The sequence below is a fragment of the Myiozetetes cayanensis genome, unplaced genomic scaffold (genome assembly GCF_022539395.1).
Source record: "Myiozetetes cayanensis isolate MyiCay16 unplaced genomic scaffold, myiCay2020 scf26, whole genome shotgun sequence".
NCBI lineage: Eukaryota > Metazoa > Chordata > Aves > Passeriformes > Tyrannidae > Myiozetetes > Myiozetetes cayanensis.
This window is the reverse complement of record NW_026087477.1, coordinates 5,368,883-5,382,166: the sequence shown is the minus strand read 5'-3', so window position 1 is coordinate 5,382,166 and position 13,284 is coordinate 5,368,883. Positions and strand designations below refer to the sequence as shown.

At 52.1% G+C, this 13,284-nt stretch overlaps 1 long non-coding RNA gene across 1 annotated transcript in view; it reads left to right on the top strand.

Moving 5' to 3' along the window:
• The window catches only part of LOC126643085 (uncharacterized), a 34,628-nt gene that overhangs the window by 11,534 nt on the left and 9,810 nt on the right, over nt 1-13,284 (top strand). The window contains exon 3 of the long non-coding RNA XR_007629669.1: nt 5,927-6,004. This is a non-coding gene — a long non-coding RNA (uncharacterized LOC126643085). The remainder of the gene's footprint in view (nt 1-5,926; nt 6,005-13,284) is intronic.

Here is a 13,284-nt window from a genome sequence, read left to right as displayed (position 1 = left end):
CCTCTTCTTCCTGTACTAACCCCAATCCTTTCCTCTCTTATTCCTGCCTTCTCCAACCCTCCTGACATTCCCACTCTCATTTCTCAGGTCCTCTCCATCTCCTCCTCATGTAACTCATTCTTTCAGCTTCCAAGATATAAAATTCTCCTGTCTCCCTCGCCTCTTCCTCCCCCCTTCCTTCCCTTGTGCATTTTGCTTTCCAGGCCCATCTACCCCGTGTTCTCCTGCCGTTTCTGTGGGACTGGGATGAACATTGATCACAGCCATCTCAAGCCCATCTCTCCCTTTTCCCAAAGAGCCGATGAAAATGTCACCCATGAGATAATAATCATGTTGCTCACGTCCCTTAATTGCTCTCAAAGTACACGTCGAGGCTTCAGAGCCTCTTTGAAAGGCAGGTTCTGGCCTTTGGCACATTATTGACAGGCTGTTGATAGGCCCCTTTGTTGAGGAGCAATTTTGTCCCTTTTCCTGTACAATTTTTGGGGTTTTTTTTAAAGACAGCCCTTTCAGAGAGAGTAGATTTTTAAAATAGAGCGGAGCTTTAAATGAACAGGCATCAGAGTCATTCTGGAGGAATGGTGGTGGCACATGTGGGAGATGAGAGCCACCAGAACACTTCATGCAGGACAAGAAATCAAACTGTGATGACTGATAGCTTCATCCTCGTTGCTTTTTAGTCCTTCCCCTCTTAAACCCACTAATAAGATGTATTTTTTGCAGTGTATTACTAATTAGACATCTTGTGTGTTCCAACCCCTGGTAAACAATAAGAGAAAGTTGACACTTGAGCTGTGCAGCGACTCATTTGTATCTATTAATGATGATTCTTTGGGGTTTTTAACACCTGCTGATTTAAGTGGACTGAGATCTTCTCATCACAGCAGCCCTTCGTGGTCTCAAAAGCTTTGCAGGGCAAGGGAGGAGTGTGAGCAGATCCAGCCCAGCCGCTCTGCCACCACTGGAGTGGGCAGTGCAGGGTCTGTGGCACAAACCTGAGCAATTCCCCGCTCAGCTGCTGTTCCCAGAGGCTTTCAATTCACCCCTTTGCCACAGATCAATTTTAGAACACGCCCCTCATGTGAGTAGGGCCCCCACCGGGGCAGGTGCTGCAGGTGCATCTCGAGGTAACCCCAACCACAGCTCCGTCTGCGGCAGCAGAACCTCCAGGCTCTGTGCCACTCAGCCCCAAGCTGGAGAGACATGAAATTCTTTCCTCTCTCTGAAACAACGTCCCCTGGAATGATTCTACCCTTAATGAGCCCCGACCGCGCCGCCGCGCTCCGGAGCCGCCGGTGTGCATGTTAACAAGGAGCCGAGATGGCCGGCCCTGTAATGGGAGTCTGTTCAGCATCCTAAGTCCCGCATTAGGCTGTGCCTGTAGGAACCCTGGGATGTTCCATGGAGACTGCCTGAAGGTAATCATCTCTCCCAGCCTCCTGGCTGGCCCTCACCGAGCACTCCGCTTGCAGCTGTTCCAGGAAACGGCTCCGGAGATGATAAAAGTTTAGCCCCTGATTTATTCACTAGCAAAGAGGGGGGTGGGGAAATGCCATTTGATTATGGATGGAGAAAGGAAAATGCAGGGGGCTGGTTGGGGTTTGGTTGTTGAACCCCGTGAGGGACTGGAAGCCCTGGAACTTCATTGTTTGGTTCGGCCAAATCAGGAGCGGTCCCTGAGAAACATCGTCCCCTGCAATTCATCTTCGAGTCCTGCTTGACTTCAAGGGGTGCATTCCAGCACTTCCCATCCCAGAAACCTATTTCAGACATCACATCCACTTAAATACACTTTTTGTGTGTGTCAAACACACACATTGCAGGGAGTACAACATAGATAGGTAGACAGATAAATAAATATCCATTTAGATCAGGGCATGTTACACAGGACAACTCCATCCTGTCGAAAACCAGGGAAAGGAGTTCTTCCAAATCCATTCCCTCATTGATAGACCAACAGAAAAACATAATGCCTCTCTTCTAGGGGAAAAAAAAAAACCAGCTAATTTATTTTTCAAAGTTGTGAACTCATTAGCTGGCAACTATTGTTCCACCCACCTTTGCAGCCCCTCGAGGGGTCACAAAAACCAGAGCTCCAAACACACCTTTGTCAGCGTGTACTGAGAAGTGCTAAAATAAAATGTTGTCTGAATTAGATGGGGAGGATTAGAAAGGTGATAAAAGCTAAGCCAGGAGAAAATAAGATGATAAATAAGTCTGGCAAGATAGATGGATAATCTTCCTCCCAGGCCAAACCTGACAGGATAATCACCTTTTTCTGTTCTCTGGTTCCATTTGCTCTGGGATCTTCAGAGCTTTACAGATACCACTGAATTTGGTTTTCTGGTACCCTGGGAAAGGGGAACACAATGTCCCTCTTTCCAGACCAGGGGTCTGAGCTGCCTGACTTCGGAATGGGTTTAGGTTTAATATTAGAGTTGCAAAAATGAGCCAAAGTGTTGCCTTTTGCTGGTTTGTTTCTCTGCTCTCGCTGTGCCTCGGGCAGGGCCGTTCCCTGAGGAGGAGCTGCTCAAACCAGAGCCTTTCCCAGCTCACCTTTCCCCAGAGCCAGAGCAGGAGAAGTCCTGTCCTCTCCCAAGTGTGTCTAAACAACACATCTGAGCTGTAACTAATAAGCTCATTAAACATTCCGGGCTGTGAGGCTCTTTCCCAGTTCGGAGAAGACTTGTCTGAACTGGCCTTTGCTCTCCTTGCTCCCGGGAAATTCCCATTGCTCCTGCTCAATCCATGCAAGGTCTGAACCTGGAAAGCACTGAGCCCTTTTCTGCAGGCAGGGACACCTTGTGTGAAGGGAGGAACTCGGGAAAGGTCTCCATCGCTTCATGGCATTGATTTCTCCATGAACGTTCGGCTGGCAACACGGAGCAACGGAATATTTGATCAGCCAGAACTACAGACCACAGCATGAATAATTTTGTGAGCTGAACTGGAAAGACTTGCTGGGAATGGTGCAATTTTCTCCTCCTTTTTAAGAGAAACTCGGCTCTAATGGCTGGGTGCATTGTCATCCTACGGGAGCAGGGACTGACTATTCCTCCTCATTTTGAATCCATGCAATTTTCACCTGGGCTGGAATCTTGGAGAGGGACTGTTCATTATGGCTCTGGATTTTCAGAAGTCAGCAATTTTGGATGCCTCATTTGTGTTTGAGACACTTTGAAAGGGACTGATCACGAGAGGCAGGCGCTTCGAGGGCCCTGAAAATCAGGATTAATTGGAGGATGTCATGCTGGGCACCTGAAAACACTAAATGCTTTGGAAAAATCACAGGGGAGGGAGTTCTGTTTCTGAGCATGATTTGGGAAGACTGCACAGCCTTAAGTAACACAGGATAAAGAGAAGATCTTTGCATAACATGGAAACATCCTTTAATCCTCAGCGCTTGACTTCAGGTGGCATTTGATTCCTGAGCCACTTCAGTGCTGAAGTTTGTGCAAGTGCATTTGTATTTTCCTGCTGTTGTGTAAGTTACTGTGGGTTTGGTTTATGAGAATTTCTGGGTGGGTCTCTAAATTAAAATAAATCAGAAGGCGAAGTTGTCCCCTCGAGTAGGACACGGAGGCTTTGCAGGCTTCCCGCACCTTCACCTGCAGAGCCGCAGACTGAACCAGGAAATATCCATTCTTTGCACCTCCTAAAGCCCCTGACCTGAGTCCCAGAACCACAATCAGCCCCAACTCCTCCCCTCATCCACCAGCAACCATGGAAAAATCCTTGGTAGAGCCTCCCTTCCAGCTCAGAGCCAACCTCTCGGTGTTGACCCTCGGCCACTGCGACACCCGGAGCTGTGTCTGTAAATTCTGTTTGTAAACGAGGTGAAACTGAAAAAATCCACCCTGCTTATCCCAGTTATCCCCAGTGGCACAGTGGCCACAGAGCCATCTGGCCTCTGGAGCCAAGGGCTCCTGGAGGCAGGGCACGAGTGCAGGACGGGAAGGGCCCGATCCCCACCAGGAGGGTGAGGAGCTCTGAGGGGGTTTGAGGCTCTGCTGAGTCAAACAAAATTATGGCAGTAAGGGTTTTTTCCTGTTGCAGGGTCAAACTGCAGGGCTGAGCTGGTTTTGGGACACATTACAGATGTTTTGGTGTGCAGGAGTCAGGGTAGTGCATGTCCAGCCTGAGCTACAGCCAGAGCTTTCGGAGCTGCTGGGAGGCCAATTCCTCTTAATCTCAGCAAGTGCTGAAGGCTCCAGATATCCTGGGAAGCCTTGGGATACTCAAACACAAAGATCAATATTGAATATTGTATTAGCTGTTCCTGAACCTTTTTTTTTTTTTTCTTTTCTTTTCTTGTTTTGTCTCCAGGCTGAAATTTAGGAGATTTTATTACATTAATATCCCAGCACCTGTTTTAGTAAGGACACAGTTTAGAAAGACATCTCAGCATTTAAAGACAGATCATTTTAATAGGATTTAACAATTAATTTAGAACCCCACTCCTACTCATTTTCAGGTGAGGTGTGTGCTGGCTTGTTTTACAAACCCCACCACAACACTGGTTTGTTCTAAACTCACTCAATTTTAGCAAGGTGTTAAATAATGACAAACTTTGAGGCCACACACGGATCCCAACAGCCCTGGGGGGAACATCTACATCAATTTAGTCACCTGCTTTCCATCACTTCTCTGCTTTGAGTCCTTTTCTGGGCCTTAGGGTGGCTCCATGGGAGGTTCATTTCTTTTGCTTTCCTGGAGGGGGTTGAATTCAGTAACTTAGCAGAGACAGCTCCCATTATCCGTAGGGAGAGACTATTTACAAGGGCCTGGAGTGCCAGGACAAGGGGAATGGCTTCAAACTGAAAGAGGGGAAATTTAGACGGGATATTGGGAAGGAATTCTTCCCTGGGAGGGTGAGGAGGGACTGGCATGGATTTCCCAGAGCAGCTGTGGCTGCCCCATCCCTGGGAGTGTCCCAGGCCAGGCTGGAGCACCCTGGGACAGTGGAAGGTGTCCCTGATCGTGGCACTGGATGGGCTTTAAGATCCTTCCCACCCAAACCACTGTGGGATTTGGGCAAGCAGAGAAGCCAAATTCTTGGCTCAGAATGCCCTCAGATCTTGTCTGGGCCCTGAACAAAGCACCTGCAGGAGGTGTTGGGGCAGAGCAAACCTCAGCCCGAGGGGGAGCGGCCTCGCCGTGTTTATCCGAGCCCAAAGGGCCGTCGCGGATCCAGCGTCTGAAATCCACTCTCCTTTTCCTGCCGAGATTCCCAAGCACCTCCCAGTCTCCCAGCTACTCCCAGATGCCACGATTGCAGTGGAGTGGCAGCGACACACAGACAAATATTTGTGCAAGGCACACAGAACCTGGAGGCTGGAACATCGTCTGTGTGCAGGGAGGAGGAGGAGGGAAGGAGGATCCTGCCTTTAGTTCTGTTTGATTTGAACTAACAAAAAGCCACAGGGTGTTTATTTCCTACAAAAACTTCCGATGTTTCCATCCAACAGGTGATGTGGGACCCGCCTGCCAGACTGATTTCCAGTTCAGTCGTTTTGCTGAGTGCTTAAAGGGTCAGGAATTAAACTGAGTTTAGATCAGACCTTACCCTGAATCCCCTGAATTCTTCAGAGACCTCTGTCAGGGACAGGGTTGGATCCATCTATGAGATCTACAGAAAATGGCCAGTGAAAAATAAAGAAGTGACAAAATATGCCCTGAACAAATGGAAATGTAACTTTGATTAAGCAGTGCTCTGAACAACACAAAATTTAGTTAGCTTTGAGGACATGATATCATCTGCCCTCCTATGTCTTTATATTAAATATGAAATTTGATTAGGTAATTTCCCAGAATGAGGAGTAAACCCAGAAAAGCAGGAATAGGTATTTGGTGCAATATAATTTTCTGGTTTCTTCTGTTTGGGAGCGAAGAACGTGATTTTTTTTTCCCCCCCTTTATTTTACAGCTGAACTTCAAAGGGGAAAATGCCTGATGTTGGTGCTGGAAGGGACAAGGCACTGCCCAAACTGAACCTCAGCAGAAGGTAGGATTTAGGGCAGATCAGAGTCACTGAGCACACAGAGAACTGATGGGAGACGTTAAAAAGATTTACAGAGAGATAACAAAGATACCTCTCCACTCAAATTCCATAGGGAAGCGTTTCCACTCCATAGTTTTTTTCAGTGTCTATAATATGTCTTTGAAGGCCATGTGGATATTCAAGGCCTTAAAGGAAATAACTCTCTGTTCAAGTGTTTTTCTTCTTCTTTTTTTTTTTCCCCCCCAGATATTTAATTCTGAAACAGCAAATAGGAGTTTCCTTAAAATGGAGAACAGAGCTTGTTTCCTTTTCCTCCCAGAGGCCAACATTACTCAGGGAAAATCCAGGTGTAGGGACAGGAGACGGGGCCAGGCTGAGCCTGGATTAAAGCCCCTGGTTGAGCCTCTGCTCAGCAAAGTGTTTAAACACACGTTTAGCAGGGCTGGGGGAGAATTTCCAGTGAACAGGGATTGGTTTAGTGAATCTCAGCCTCCAAAAATGGAGATAAAACAAATGCAGCAAATCACCCTGGCTGACAATGGCTCTGTGAAATGCTCCATTTCCAAAGTGCTCAAACACTTCAACAATTTAGCTTTTCTATTTTCTGTATTAGATCCTTGGTTTAATAATGTAAAAGAGGAGAAAATGTTTTATTGCAGCTCGAGGCACAGCTGAGTACTTTGTGATTTTAATTTTGTGAAAATAAAATTGAAAAAAAAATCAAAAATCACCCAAACCAAGCAAACAAAACACTTTGAGGTATTTGTTTGTTTTGGTTTGTTTTTTGGTTTTTGGGGTTTTTTTTGAGATGAACATTTTGGGGAAAAATCCACCCTGATTTAGCCACTGAGCACTTTAATACAACACAATCTGTCAACAGACCCAAAGTGCACCACCACATCAAGGCAAATCCTGAGTGCTCAGAACCAACTATGGAGGAGAAATATTTTCAAATAGCTGCTCACTGAAGCATTGGCTCCCCAAAGCACCTTGGTGAAATATCTCCTACAAACGAGGGGATATTAAAAACAACTTTACACACACGAACTACCAGGCAGCCACACTTCGAAAACGAGGATTTGGGGGTTTTCCAACACAAAGCTTTGATGCTGGGCAGGTGCAGGGTGCAGGTTACATTTGGGTTCATACAACCATTCCTGGCTTTCCAAATGGTTTTATTCCCTGCCCTACTCCAGGCTGTGAGTGTGTCCTACCTGGGCAGGGATGTTTGGAAAAGGCATCTGTGCCTGTTCCAGTCCATCCCATCCATCCCAATGTCCCACCTCAGCCAGCCCTTGGCTCTTGGCCAGACCCCAAACTGCCCCCCGAGTGCTCGGGGTGATCTCCCGACCCTCGTGCGTTCCTGCCCTGGAAAAGGACCGGGACACGACCCGGGCACCCTGCCCTGGCACCTGCGGGCAGCCAGCCGGGCTGTGCCGCTCCCTTTTCCCGCTCTCCTGCCTTCCCCGTCCCGCAGAGACCCCTGCGGGGCCGGACTCACCTCCCTGGCCGGGGAACAGTCCAGCGTCGCCTCGGGCACCGGGTGTTGTTGTCCGGGGAGGGTCGGGGCAGGCGCCGGTGCCCGGTGCGGGGTCAGGGATGCCCGGCTCGTGTCCCGGTCCAGCCCTGCCCGGAGGCGCCGCCGGGCTCTGTCCGTGGTGCTGATGCCGGGATCCTGCCGGGATCCCTTCGGGATGCCCCCCGGGATGTGGCCGGGATCCCTCCGGGACACGGCCGGGAACCCCCTCGGCCCCCAGAGCCAGGGCCGGGGGAGGCCGGACCCGTCCCCGGAGCGTCCCCCGAGCATCCCCGGAGCCCCCGCCGCGGTGCCCGTGGCCGAGCAGGGGCGGGACGGGCTCCACAGGTGTCCCCCGCGGGGCTCACCTGGCGCTGGGTCACCCGTGCGGCGGAGGGGCCGGCGAAGCTGCCCTGCCTCTGCCTCGGGGCTTTTATGGGGCCGCCGGGGGGGCGGCGGGAGGAGCGGCCGGGCGGGGACTGTCGGGCTCGGCCAACGGGAGCGGCGGCTCGGGGCAGCTGCGGCAGCATTACATCATGGACCCGCCCGCGCCTCGGCCCCACACACCGCCTGTGCCGGCCGCGGGCAGCCACGGGGACAGCAACAGGTCCGGCCGGGGGGGCACCGACCCCTGGAAAAGGAGCAGCGCACGGGGAGGGCGCTCGGAGCTCTGCCCGGGAGGGACGCGGGTTTGGGAGCGGGGAGAGCCCGCCGGGAGAGCCCGCCTGGATCGCCCTGTGCTCCGCTCTGAGCGAGGAGGGGCTACCTCGCAGGGCTCAGCCGCTCCGCGTTTCCCGGGATTCCAACCCCACCGGCCCGTACTTGCCACCTCTGGGGGTTCTTTCCCTCGCCCTGGCGGGCTCTGATTTCCCAGATTTTTCCCAGATTTTCCCAGTGGGCAAGCAAAGCTTCACCCTGAATCCCCTGCCTTTCTCATCCTGTTTTTGGAGCGTGCACAAACTCCAACCCTCCGTTTCCCCCCGGAGACACCGAGCTGACAGGCAGCCCTGATGTGAGGACCTGGAATCCATGGGGATCTCTCCCGTTCCCAGAGCAAGGGGGTCAGAGAGCTATTCCCTCGAGTGTGCCAGAGAGCACAGCACTCACCAGGGAAAATAAATCTATTCCCAAACCCCCTCCTCAGCTGGGATGGGTTTGTGTTGTGCCTCTTTGATGGCAAACACAGAGGCTGCAAACATCAATTCTTCAAGATTACCCTAAATTATCCTAAATGATCAGTTGAGGTAAAGCTTTGTCCTCTGACATATCCTGTGCACGGGATGTGCTTATCACCTGATACCAAAGGAAAAGTAATAACTGTTTGCAACATTAATTAGATAGAAATCAAAATGGTCCTGAGCTAAAGGCTTGGTCTGGGGAATACTTGAGATCTCTGGGTAATACTTGAGACCCACATTCAGGTCTGATTTGGGATGGATCTTCTGCAGGAAAATATGAGGCTCCAAAGCCCTGTAAGTAAGAGCAGATGACATGAAGGAGCCCATTTTCGAGTGGCACCGGCTGCTATTCAAATTACAGCACAATTAGAATAAAACCAGGTGCTCTGATTCCAGCTCTTTTTGTTTGGTTGGTTTGTTTTTTGGTTTTTCTCCCATGCCATCATGGATTATGGGCCAAATCCTTTGCCTGGCTCCCACCAGCCCAGAACCTGTTGCTGTTGCCTGAGGTAAAAGCTGGGTTTGAGCAGAATGTCCCCGTGTGTGACACAAATCAGTGAATGGCCCTGAAGGAGGGGATGGCACTGGCAGTACCTGCTGACCTTGTGGTGCATTAGTCACAGCACAGAGAATGTGGGCTGGTGTTCAGGTCCAAGGAGATGTTACAGCCTCGTTAGTGCCTGGCCTTGGATGTGACTCTGGGAGGGATTTCCATTCAGGAGCCAAACCTGGAAGCTGTTCCTCGTGGCTTTGTCCTGGCAAAGCAGGAGTTTGGGGGAAATGGGAAGCTTGAAGCTGTAAACAGCATCTTGTGGGAAATGCTGAGGGTGCCCAGGTCCCTCCACAATGCACCTCAAAGGACAGTGAGACTTGGGGACCTAATTCCCTTAGAAGATCCTACTGGAAAGGAAAGCCAGAGTAAGGGACATTAAAGCTCATCCCATTCCAACCCCTGCCATGGGCAGGGACACCTTCCACTATCCCAGGTTGCTCCAACCTGGCCTTGGACACTCCCAGGGATGGAGCAGCCACAGCTTCTCTGGGAAATCCATCCCAGTCCTCTCCCCACCCTCCCAGCCAGGAATTTCTCCCCAATATTCCATCTAAATTTCCCCTCTTTCAGTTTGAAGCCATTCCCTGTGTCCTGTCCCTCCATCCCTTGTCCCCAGCCCCTCTCCAGCTCTCCTGGAGCCCCTTTAGGCCCTGGAAAGAGCTCCAAGGTCTCCCTGGATCCTTCTCTTCCCCAGGTGAACCCCCCCCAGCTCTCCACAGTTCCAATTCTCTGTCTCTACAAAGAACAGCCATTTACCAGCAGTTCACAAGGGGTGAGCTGGGCACAGGCACTGCTGTTTCCCTGAGAGCTGCAGCCTCTTCTCTGAGAGCTGTTGGGCACCACTTTGGACTTAGGTCCTCTCCGTGCCATCTGAGGAGTCATTTTGGCCAGCTGAGGTTTCAGAAACATGATTTTCAGAGGGATCCAAGTCATGAACTCGAGCTTTCCCTGCCCAGTCCAAAGTGTCTCAAGCCTGAGCTACTCCTTCCAAAGATGAAATGTTGGGCTTGTTGCGAGTCGAGACCTGAAAACTCTCTGTGTCCACGGCACATTCATCCCCTCTGGCTTTCCCACCTCAGGAGACTCCTCTGCCTCATTCATTTGCACCCAAGATATTTTTTTAGTGGAAGAGGGGATCGGACAGATTTTTTTTTTTCACGGAGAAACTCTGGCATGAACTTAGAATCCTCAACAGGAAAGGTCACCGTTTGATTGAATCACTCCAAGTTGTTTTCCACCCCCTACCCGGAGCGGCCCTCGGGGCTCGGTAATTAGCAACGAAGCGAAGGGGGAGCGCGCTGGACTTTGGCCCCGGCTGACCTGATTCGTACAACGCGTCTGATTAATGCACCTGGTCACATGGCAGCTGCCAGCGACTTGTTGCTGGGCATCCAGAGGTTTCCAAGGGAACCGCTCCTTCTCCTGCCGATGCTCCTCAACGAGTGCGGGAGAGCCGCGCTTCGGGCTCCGAGGGCCGGGCGGGAGGCGGGAGCGAAGGTGCGTGGAGGAACACCCAAAATAGAAGCGAATCCCGCGGGGAATTTGGGGATGGAGCGGCTCGGGCGGATCCCGCGGGATGCCCTGAGCCACGGGCTCAGCCCTGCCTGGGCACCCTCCCCTGTAGCTCCACAGCTATCCCGGCCCACGCTCGTGCCCAATCCCACCCCCCTCCATCCAACCCGAACCACGTCCCGAACAAAACAACAGCTCGGTGCGAGCGCAGACACTGGGGATTCTCCCACTCCCCGCGGATTCTCCTCCTCCCGGAGGGGCCCGAGCACATCTTTGAGACCCCTTTGCCGAGGGTGTGTTTCAAACTCTCTTTTAACCACAAAGACCTCGCTCCAGTCCCCCAGGGAGCTTTCCACGGCTGCACTCCCGGATCCAGCCTCCCCTTCGTGGGCTGGCACGGGGCTTCCACGTAGACTGATGTCTCCTCCCTCTCCCAAAATCCCTCTCCCTGCACGCGCAGCTGGAGCGCTGCCCACACGCGGGCGTGGCGGCTTCCACACACCCACGGCAGCTCCTCAAACCTCCCACCACGCGGCCTTCCCCTGCAGGCATCTCCCTCTGTGCACTGCACACTGACACCCTCCTGTCCGCAATTCCCGCTTTTTTGAACACAGATCACGGAGTCAGAGACGTGTTCGAGTTGGAAAAAGATCCCTAAGATCGTTGGTCCTTGCCAAAATCTACCTGTAAACCTTCTTTCAGTGCCAAAGGGAGACTGAGGCACGGCCAGCCCCTGCAAAGCTCTCTGCAGTGCAAACACTCCAGTGCACACCTCTGAACATGGCAGGGGGTGGCTACAGGACAGAGAATCACAGGATGCTTTGGGTTGGAAGGGACCTTAAAGACCATCCCGGGCAGGAACATCCTTAATTAGAGCAGGTTCCTCAAAGCCCCGTCCGACCTTTCCTCAAGCGTTTCCAGGGTTGGAAAACCTTTGCCTGTGATTCCCCACCCTCATCCTAAAATATTTCTTCCTTATGTGCAGCCTGACACGGGGCTGTCAGCACCACCCAGGGCAGGGGGCGGTCAGGTGGGTACCACTCTCCTGGCTTTGGAGAAAACAGCCTGGGCAGAGGCACTGCTTTGTCTGCAGACAAGCCCAAGCAGAGACAGAAGAGCGTCCTGCCAAGGGCAGGGCCAAGAGGCACCCTTGGTTCTGTGCACACACACACTCCCACTCCCATTCCCACTCCCATTCCCACTCAGTCAGTGCTCACATCTCCCATCCCTCGCTGTGCCTGCGCCCAGGGCTGGACATCCCACATCCACCAGCACCCCAACACCTCCAGCAGGGACTGGTGCTGGTGTGCAGCCCCTCATCCCTCCTCCCCTTCCTTCCACGCTGTCTCACACGTGCTGTACCCGGCACCCAGGCCAGCAGCTCTTGGCAGGAAAAACAAACTCCCTGAAGTAACCAACGCAGTTGGCAGCAGCTCTGCTCTGCAACAGCCGCCTTCCAAATGCTCCAGCAGCCTTGCACCAGCAAGTCCTTCCTCTTTTCCCTTTCCCTGTGCCAGAGGAAGATGGGGAGGGGGTGTGTGTGCTCTGTCTGCTCCCACAGCATCTTCCCAAAGCTCGTTAGTGCTGCTCTGGTTTGGTATTAGTCACGGGATGAGTGTCAGCCACAAGGAGAGTCCCAGGATTGTCAGTGCTGTGCCAGGAGACCTTCCCTTCACATCCCTCACACCCCTGAGCCTGAACTCAGCTCCGTTCCCCTGACCTTTGTAGAGCAACCCTGATTTATCCTCTCTGACACAACTGTTGGCATTGCTGGAGGACACAAATACCCAGGGAAACACGGCTCAAACCTTTCCCCACCCTCCTCACCTCCCAAAGTCTCGCTCTTTTTTTAACCAGGGAGGTAACACAGCCTTGCTAACTCTTTGGATCAAACTGCTTTCAGGAGATGATTATCCACTATCTTTTATCTAATCTTCCAGACTACAGCCTGTGCCCGCAGGAATAAAAGGTGTGAGTGGCTTTATGTACCAAACTGGATTTAGAATCATAAAATCACAGAAGGGTTTGGGCTGGAAGGGACCTTAAAGATCATCCAGTTCCAACCCCTGCCACGGGCAGGGAACCTTCCACTAGGCCATTTACGTGATGGGGAGAAAGACTCTGCCTCTTAACTCAGTTTTACATCAGGACATGATGTTTGATACAGCAGGTGTATCCGGCCGAGGAGAAACGTTATTTGGACTAAGCTGCAGGGATTAAGCAGGAGGAGTGTCCTGGTTTGGGTGGGGGTAAGGTGAGCTTTCATCCTGGCAGCTGGCAGTGCAAGTTAACGATGCACCGGGAAAGCGCAGCCCCAGCAAGGGCAGAAAGGGCTACGGAATGAACAGCAGCTCGTTAAGAGTCAAGGTCTGAGGGAAATCAGTCCCGGTCGGTGGCAGGGTGAGCTCTCTGTCACCACGCTCAGGTGACACACGTGAGCAGCAGCGCCTGCCAAAGGACGGCGGGGATGTTTGTGTGCAACAACCCCCTCCTAATGAGGCGTCTGCCAAAGGCGCAGCCGAGG